Below are 7,924 nucleotides of genomic sequence, written 5' to 3'. Positions count from 1 at the left end.
TCTACTTTAAAGCACTCCTCTTTAGCTGTGGGTAACTTTATTTCCTTGAACACATTGAAAGTGACCTTCTGATCATGAACCTTCATCGTAAGCTCTCCTTTTTGTACATCGATCATAGTTCGGCCTGTAGCCAAGAATGGTCTTCCCAAGATAATGGGAATCTTCTTATCTTTCTCGAAATCAAGAATTACTAAGTCATCAGGGAAGAAGAGTTTATCCACCTTGACCAAGACATCCTCCACTATACCTCGTGGATAAGCGATGGAACGGTCAGCTAGTTGCAATGACATGTATGTTGGTTTCGGCTCGGGCAGACCAAGCTTCTTGAAGATAGATAAGGGCATCAGATTGATGCTAGCTCCTAAATCACATAAACACTTGTCGAATGACAAGTTTCCAATGGTGCAAGGAATAGTGAAGCTTCCAGGATCTTTAAGCTTCGGAGGCAACTTCTGTTGCAGCACAACACTGCATTCCTTCGTTAGAGCAACGGTCTCTAAGTCATCGAGCTTCACTTTTCGAGAGAGAATACCTTTCATAAACCTCGCATAGCTAGGCATCTTTTCAAGAGCTTCAGCGAAAGGTATGTTGATATGAAGTTTCTTGAACACCTCCAGAAACTTAGCAAATTGCTTATCCAGCTTTTTCTTCTGCAGCCTCTTTAGAAAAGGAGGTGGAGGATAGATCTGTTTCTCCCCTGTATTACCCTCAGGAGGAGTGTGTTCCACAGTAGTCTTCCTTGGTTCAACCTCTACTTCCTTCTGCACATCTTCTTCAGCCACAACTGCATTTTCTGAATCTTGAGATTTTTCAGGCTCTTCGTCTTGTTGAATTTGGGGGCTTGCGACCTTTCCAGACCTTAAGGTGATGGCATTCACATGTTCTTTAACTTCCCTCTTGCCTGGATTGGCTTCTGTATCACTAAGAAGCGTTCCTGGTGGTCGATTCAATAAGGCATTAGCAATTTGCCCTATTTGGTTCTCCAGATTCTGGATAGAAATAGCTTGGCTTTGGCATATAAGAGCCTGGTTTTTGCACATAAGTCTGAACTCCTCCAATTCAGATTTTTCATTCGAAGATAGACCTGCATCATGAGTTTGTTGTTGAAGTTGGAGTTGTTGTCTTGGTGTAAATTGTTGCTGAAAACCAGGAGGGTTAAATAGCTTATTTTCAAACTGCTGGAATGGCTGTTGCATCACATTCTGATTGTTGCTCTAGCTGAAGTTAGGATGATTCCAGTTGTCAGGATGATAAGTGTCCGGAACTGGTTGTTGCGATCTCTGAAAGTTGCTCACAAACTGAGCTGAGTCACTAGATATAGCGCATTGCTCCATCACATGCGGGCTGGCACACAGCTCACAAACACTATTTATCTATTTAACACCATAGTTAGCCAGAGAATCGATCTTCATAGACAACGCCTTTAGTTGAGCAGTGATAGCCGTAGCTGTATCCACTTCAAGAACTCCTGCTACCTTGCCCTGTGGATATCTCTGGGTTGGATACTGATATTCATTAGCAGCCATCAGTTCAATTAGATCATAAGCTTCCTCATAGCTCTTTGCCCATAATACTCCGCCTGATGCTGCATCGAGCATGGGTCTGGACTGTGCTCCCAACCCATTGTAAAAAGAAGTGATGATCATCCAATCAGGAATTCCATGATGAGGACACTTCCTAAGCATCTCCTTGTAGCGATCCCAAGCTTCGCTTAGCGATTCTCCCGTTTGCTGCGCAAATTGAGTAATAGCATTTCTGATTGCAGCTGTCTTCGCCATAGGGAAGAATTTAGTAAGGAATTTCTGAGCAAGATCCTCCCAAGTAGTAATCGAACCAGATGGTAGAGAGTGTAACCAGCTCTTAGCCTTATCCCTCAGAGAGAATGGGAACAGTCTCATCTTCACAGCATCTTCAGAAACACCATTGAACCTGAAGGTGTCGCAGATCTCTATGAAATCCCTAATGTGTGTATTGGGATCTTCCGTTGGAGAACCCCCAAACTGGATTGAATTCTGCACCCATTGAATTATGCCAGGCTTGATCTCAAAGGTATTAGCTGTGATAGCTGGTCGGACAATGCTAGATCGAATGTCACTGATCTTGGGTTGAGAAAAATCCATCAAAGCTCTCGTTCGTGCTACTGGATCTCCCATTGTAATGAGTACCTGAAACACAAACAAGTAAACCGTGAAAGTAAAACAATCTGAGTCACTGAACTTTAACAACCACTGATGACAAGCACATAAACTAAAAATTAACAACAAGTCCCCGACAGCGGCGCCAAAAACTTGTTAGGGCGAAAACACGTGCTAATATTCACGCAAGTATATGCGTTCACAAGTAGTATAAGATATAAATCAGATTCGTTCCCACAGAGACTGGTTTAGGTTAAGTTCAATTTATGCACCTATGCAACAATGTATGGTTATCGCTCAATGCTAAGACAAATAACAAATTGGGTTTTTATTAAACTAAGAGATTATACTAAATAACATTAACTAAGAGAATTGAAGTTGAATTACTATATATGTCAAACATGGGATCCTAACTTCATTAAATACTTCATTCAATAGCCTTATTGTTCTTAACCTTAGCATGTGATGGTGATGACACTAATCAGATAACACGAAACTGATAAACGCCAACTTTCATTGCACGAGTACCATTCTACCAGACATCCACAAAAGAGATAGAAGCTGAATAGGCACCAATTATATTGAGACCCTATATGTCTATATAATTTGACAACATAACGGTTTAAGCACAAGTTATCTATCTTGATTACATAGGGCAAGTAAAACGGTTAGAGTTACCTATGAATCATGTATACACATACCTCTATATTCATTGTCGCTTCAATAGAGATTAACACACTATCTTATATGTTAGCTACGCACATAAGATGAATAAGCACAACCAATACTAGGATATCAATCAATCACCACACACCAAGATATCGAAACAATTAACTATTGAAATCCATAAGTAAATCCACTAGAATCCCATGACAACGATTAGCCCATAATCGAACTCATCGTCACCATGGGTTCCAATGAAAGCATGGTATAAACAAGGTCTTAATAAACTAAATAATAATCAAAGTACGAATAAACGAGATCTAGGTTCAACAAGAACGAAAACGAGCATCCAAAGTTACAACTAATTCAAAGAATCACAAGTTGAAAACAAGATCTTCTTTTTCGGAGTTGTTCTGTGCTTCTAGGTCTTCTCCTTGGTATCCCAATCTTCCCGGATGATGAAAACCCTTATTTTAAGTATATATACGCCCCTAGTGGACCTGGGCCCTTAAAATCGTCAAATTCCACTCAAAAAAGGCTTTTTCAGCAAAATCAGCGACCAGCCGCGCCCTGAGTGGCCGCTCAGCTCTCCTGAGCGGGCGCTCAGCTCTCTGAGCGGGCGCTCAGCTACTGTCTGGAAAAATATTCTAATGAATCTTGTTTTGACCATAACTTGAGTTCTACTCGTCAGAATTAGGCGATTCAACTGCCCACGCGAAGCTGTTGAGATTCTCTATAACTTGAAAATGGCCTTGGATTCCAATTCTGATCACTTTTCATCATATTTCCTTTAAAAGCTCTTTTCTTCATTTAACTGATACCTGAAATGCATTAACACAAAAACACATCAAAATACCAACAACTTGAGTCCAAAACACCAATTTAAGCTTGTAATAAAGCATTCCAAGTGGATATAAAATCCACTTATCAACCATCGATTCTGCGGTGGGATGGCCCTGTGCAGTGGTTGCGCGTGTTAACACGCGTGTGTGTGGCAGTGCTGTGTTGTAATTGTGTTTGTTGTGTTATCTCGATTATTTCTGAATTAATTCTTATTTTTGCAGGAATTATTGATTACAATTCATGAAATAAATCAATTTTGTATGGAAAATTATATTTAATCGGTGAAATTCCGTGTGGAAGCCCGAAATTTGTCGGGTACCGACGAATTTTACCGCCGTCGGCGATGAGCCCCGGCGAGCCGACGGTGGACGGTGATGAATTTATTCTGAGTCCTAATTTTCATAAAATAAATCAATTGATTCATGAAATTATTTTTGAAATGAGAATTTGATTTTACATTAAGTCGAGTATGTAATTTAGTTGACGAATTGTGATTGGATTGTCGTTATTGAATTGACGTCGATGGATGTTTCGACGGGTAGTCCGATAAACAAAGGGGATGCTGCCCGATTTCCGGAAAATCGAACTACGGAAATACGGAAGCGCATCCGAGGATTATCGGGACGTCGAGCGAGTATAAGTAAATACATATACGTATGTTTTATACAAAAGCTGATTGTATGTTGTGTTGTATGTTTTGTCTAAAACACCGTAACCTTAATTTCATAAAATGACGAGTATACGTATCTTCTGAAAATGAACACTGGATCGATTTTGAGAATGTGAACCCTAATTGTTGTCTGTGTTATTCTAATATGAATAATTACGAATCGGGTTTGAATATCGTTGGGTAAGAATTAGTATCGAGGATATGTCAAGCATACCTAAACGTCTAACGTAGGGTAGTTCGACCCTATAGGTTATAGTCGGGAACATTGAAAGTGGATGATGGACTAAAGATAACCTAGCAATCAGTCGACGAGCTCAGTAGAGTTTCAACAGAAAAACCTGAGTATCGAAGTCGAATCCAATGGGATCTAGTGGTTGGACGTTAAAGCCTGAGCGGCAGAGTCGGCTCAGAATTTATCAGTAATAGTTGTAAATCCTGTAAGGCAAGTATTTCTGAACTTTTCTCCCAGATCTATTACCAATGTTTTTCGAACTGTTTCATAACATGTCACTATTATTAAACATAACTCATGTTTTATAATGCAAGTGCTTTAAACTGTTTAACCTTGTACTCTGATTTTCTTGATTTTGAGCCATAAGCCTTACTCTTTGTAAACCATCCTTTGTTGATCCTCAGACACCAAATCACACAAATATGATACTACTCCCCAAATATATAACTACCAAACACCAATTACTGGAACAAAATTGTTTGAAAACCAGAAACTTTTATACTACAACCATTCTTTATAACATCAAAGAACTATACCTTGAAAAATCATTATTAGTCGAATACCTGATCCTTTGCAAGCTGGAAACCATTTCTTATACATACCTTGATATACCCTTGAGATATCCATGAGTTTCTTTTTGCTTTTATTCAAGTGCTTAACCATCATTGATTATGATCTTGTTTATCGAATTATATTGTTTATCATATTGAACTGCTTTAGAATTGGATAGTTTTTTTTATATATGTGGACCAGATTCGTGGTCAGACCATATCTATGGTCAATTTAGGCCAATGTGTGCCTTGGATCCAGTAGTGAGAGCAGTGATGTGTTCTTTGCTCAGGGTTAGTGCGTGACTGATCAGCAGCCTAACCTTGGTTTTAAAACTTAAAATGAATATCCAATTCTAATGATTGTCTAGCAATAAACTTGATTCCTCTGAATCATCTTGTTTAATAATTGATTAACTCCAATTATTGTCATTGTGACTTGCTGAGCTAGTTAGCTCACTCTTGCGAATCTTTTTATGTATTCTACAGTTAAGAAGGATACGGTTGATAGCAAAAGTTTCCCAGTTCAATGCACGAGCTAGGATTCCAGATTGAGTTGGATCGAGCTAGCAGGAGCTTATTGCGGTAGTGAGATAGTAAGATTGTAAGAAAAATTTTATTATCAGTTATAAGTTAAATTAGTTGGGATTTGGTACGATATAATAAAAGTTAAGGTTGTGGCTTGTTTTCATACTTTAACCTGTTGCGATCCGTGGTTATGTAAAGAAGGGTCATTGCAAATAATATGTCTTATACAAGTTTATATATTGTGTATGTATTGTGGACCCCAAACTTCTGACCCGGGTTTGGAGGGTGCCACATATTGGTATCAGAGCTACAGGTTATAAGTCACTAAAACAAGCCTAGGTTGTCGGGATTGGGTAGAGGGTTAGGATTAAAAATAGGGAATATAAAGATAGGACGTTGTGAGGTTGAGTGCGACTATATAGTAGGTTTCCGGCACGGTTCGTGTGGCGATTCAGGATTTTTAGCTTGCAATGTGATTTCCTGACAACGGCAATGGTAGATTCTGATTTCTCTGTATCATTTGATCATTTGGAGCTTTCCGTTCGAGGATCGTCATCTTCTTCCAGATTTGATTTGCACCTTGTTCATCCATCAGTATTAATGGTACTACCTTCTGTTATGACAGTTGCACCTTTTTAAGTTATTCTACATTATTCTACCACCTCTTGATATGAGACTACCTATTTAAGAACCTCCATTCGTTTATTCTTATTCTACTGGACATTCGGTTGTGAGTGTATCTCTTCAGTTTACCTTACACCCTGTTCTATACCCCCAGTTTAGAACCTGTCCTATGAATCAATTGTACCTACGAGGGCGGATTCGGGTGTTATAGTAAATGGTGAGTATTTGAGATATAAATAAAGGTGAGAAGAAGTTTAGAAGAAGATTTAAGTGTTTCGGAAGATAGCTGTTACCAGATTAAACGAGGCCACTAGTGAATAGACCACCCGTGATTAGTTGGTGGGATGGACTAGAGGAGTTTTGAAAAAAAGTTAGAGAGAAAAGTATAGATCTGGAATTTTCGTAGAATTAAATGATGGTGCTATGATAAATACGATATGTAAAGTAGTGATGTGATGTGATATGAGTAAATTTTGGTTCTATAAAATAGAGTTGTTGACTATTGGATAGTCTGTTCCCCTTAACGATTGCAAAGTTGATGATGGAAGTATTACCAGTATGAGAGCTTTGATGTGAAGCTACGAATAAGGTAACATGCAACAACAACTGAAGTTTTCATCGATTAAGGAAGGCAAATGGACTCGATAAAGGAGAAAAGGTAGATCGAAGTGAACGGACCTTTATGTGATTGTTTCTTTAATTTGGTACCTTGTTATAGGTCGGAAGGACAACAACCAACTCATATAGTAAAGACAACCAGATTTGTGATTTTCAAAATTTTTAACAAGTTTTTGAAAAAGATTTTCCTTACAAAATGTCTAAAAGCCTTTTTGAATAAAATAAGTTTTAAACCTTGGTTGTCAAGTTACTACTTGAGTTTCTTGTTTGTTAAAAGACCCGGATTGCCTTGAAGGATACTTATTTCTGACTTAGTTAATTCAGAGAACCAAGTAACCCACGATTATGAAGGAGTTGATTATTCCTAACAATAAGATGCACATATTGTTTGACAAAATTTACAACAGAATCAGCGTACAGAGTAACTATACATTCGATTACTAGGACTATCAGAGTTCGAAGAATTTATTGATTTAACAGAAGCCGGAGCATGACCGAAGAAGATTGGGAAGATTTCTAAATCTTTCCAAAAGAAGAATATTATTAACAAAAGGATCGTTATGTTGAATGATTTGCGGTTATCCTAAATTAAAAAGAGGAAACTCGAAGTTATCTGGTAGGAACGCCATTATGATCCAGTTGTTAAAGTATTGTATGTGTAGGTGCGATGTTAAGGACGCAAGACTTAGAAAGTAAGAATCTATCATAATGCTTAATTTGTGAAGGCATTTTAGCGTATATTCCTTCTTAATTCCTAAAAATGTATGAATTTCTTTTCTTAAATAAACTCTTTGATATGATATCGAAAAGGAGGATATTGCATTTCTTTCAAATTTAATTGTTTCCCTCAAGGTTTGCTTTCTGATTGGGACAAACAGTATTATGGTGAGACACTTTGTCAGAATGACGAAGAGTCGGGTGGGACGCCACCTCATCATGTGCTGTATGCCATATGGTATGAAAGACTGGCCATCTTAAGTACCAATGTGGTTGTCTCATTCATATTCAAATCCTTGTTTCTTCTTTCTTTTCAACTCTAATTGTTGTTGAATTGTGAATCCTT

General features: G+C 38.2%; 1 non-coding gene across 1 annotated transcript; it reads left to right on the top strand.

Annotated features, from left to right (window-relative positions):
* Positions 1–1,656: 1,656 nt before the first annotated feature.
* On the top strand, positions 1,657–1,763 carry LOC141716423 (small nucleolar RNA R71). The gene has a single exon (XR_012573134.1). It is a non-coding gene; the product is annotated as a small nucleolar RNA R71 (small nucleolar RNA).
* The last annotated feature ends 6,161 nt before the right edge of the window (positions 1,764–7,924 follow it).

Source organism: Apium graveolens, chromosome 3, assembly GCF_009905375.1.
Source record: "Apium graveolens cultivar Ventura chromosome 3, ASM990537v1, whole genome shotgun sequence".
In the NCBI taxonomy this organism is placed as follows: Eukaryota; Viridiplantae; Streptophyta; class Magnoliopsida; order Apiales; family Apiaceae; genus Apium; species Apium graveolens.
The sequence above is the reverse complement of the archived record's forward strand: the minus strand, read 5'-3'. Positions and strand labels throughout refer to the sequence as shown.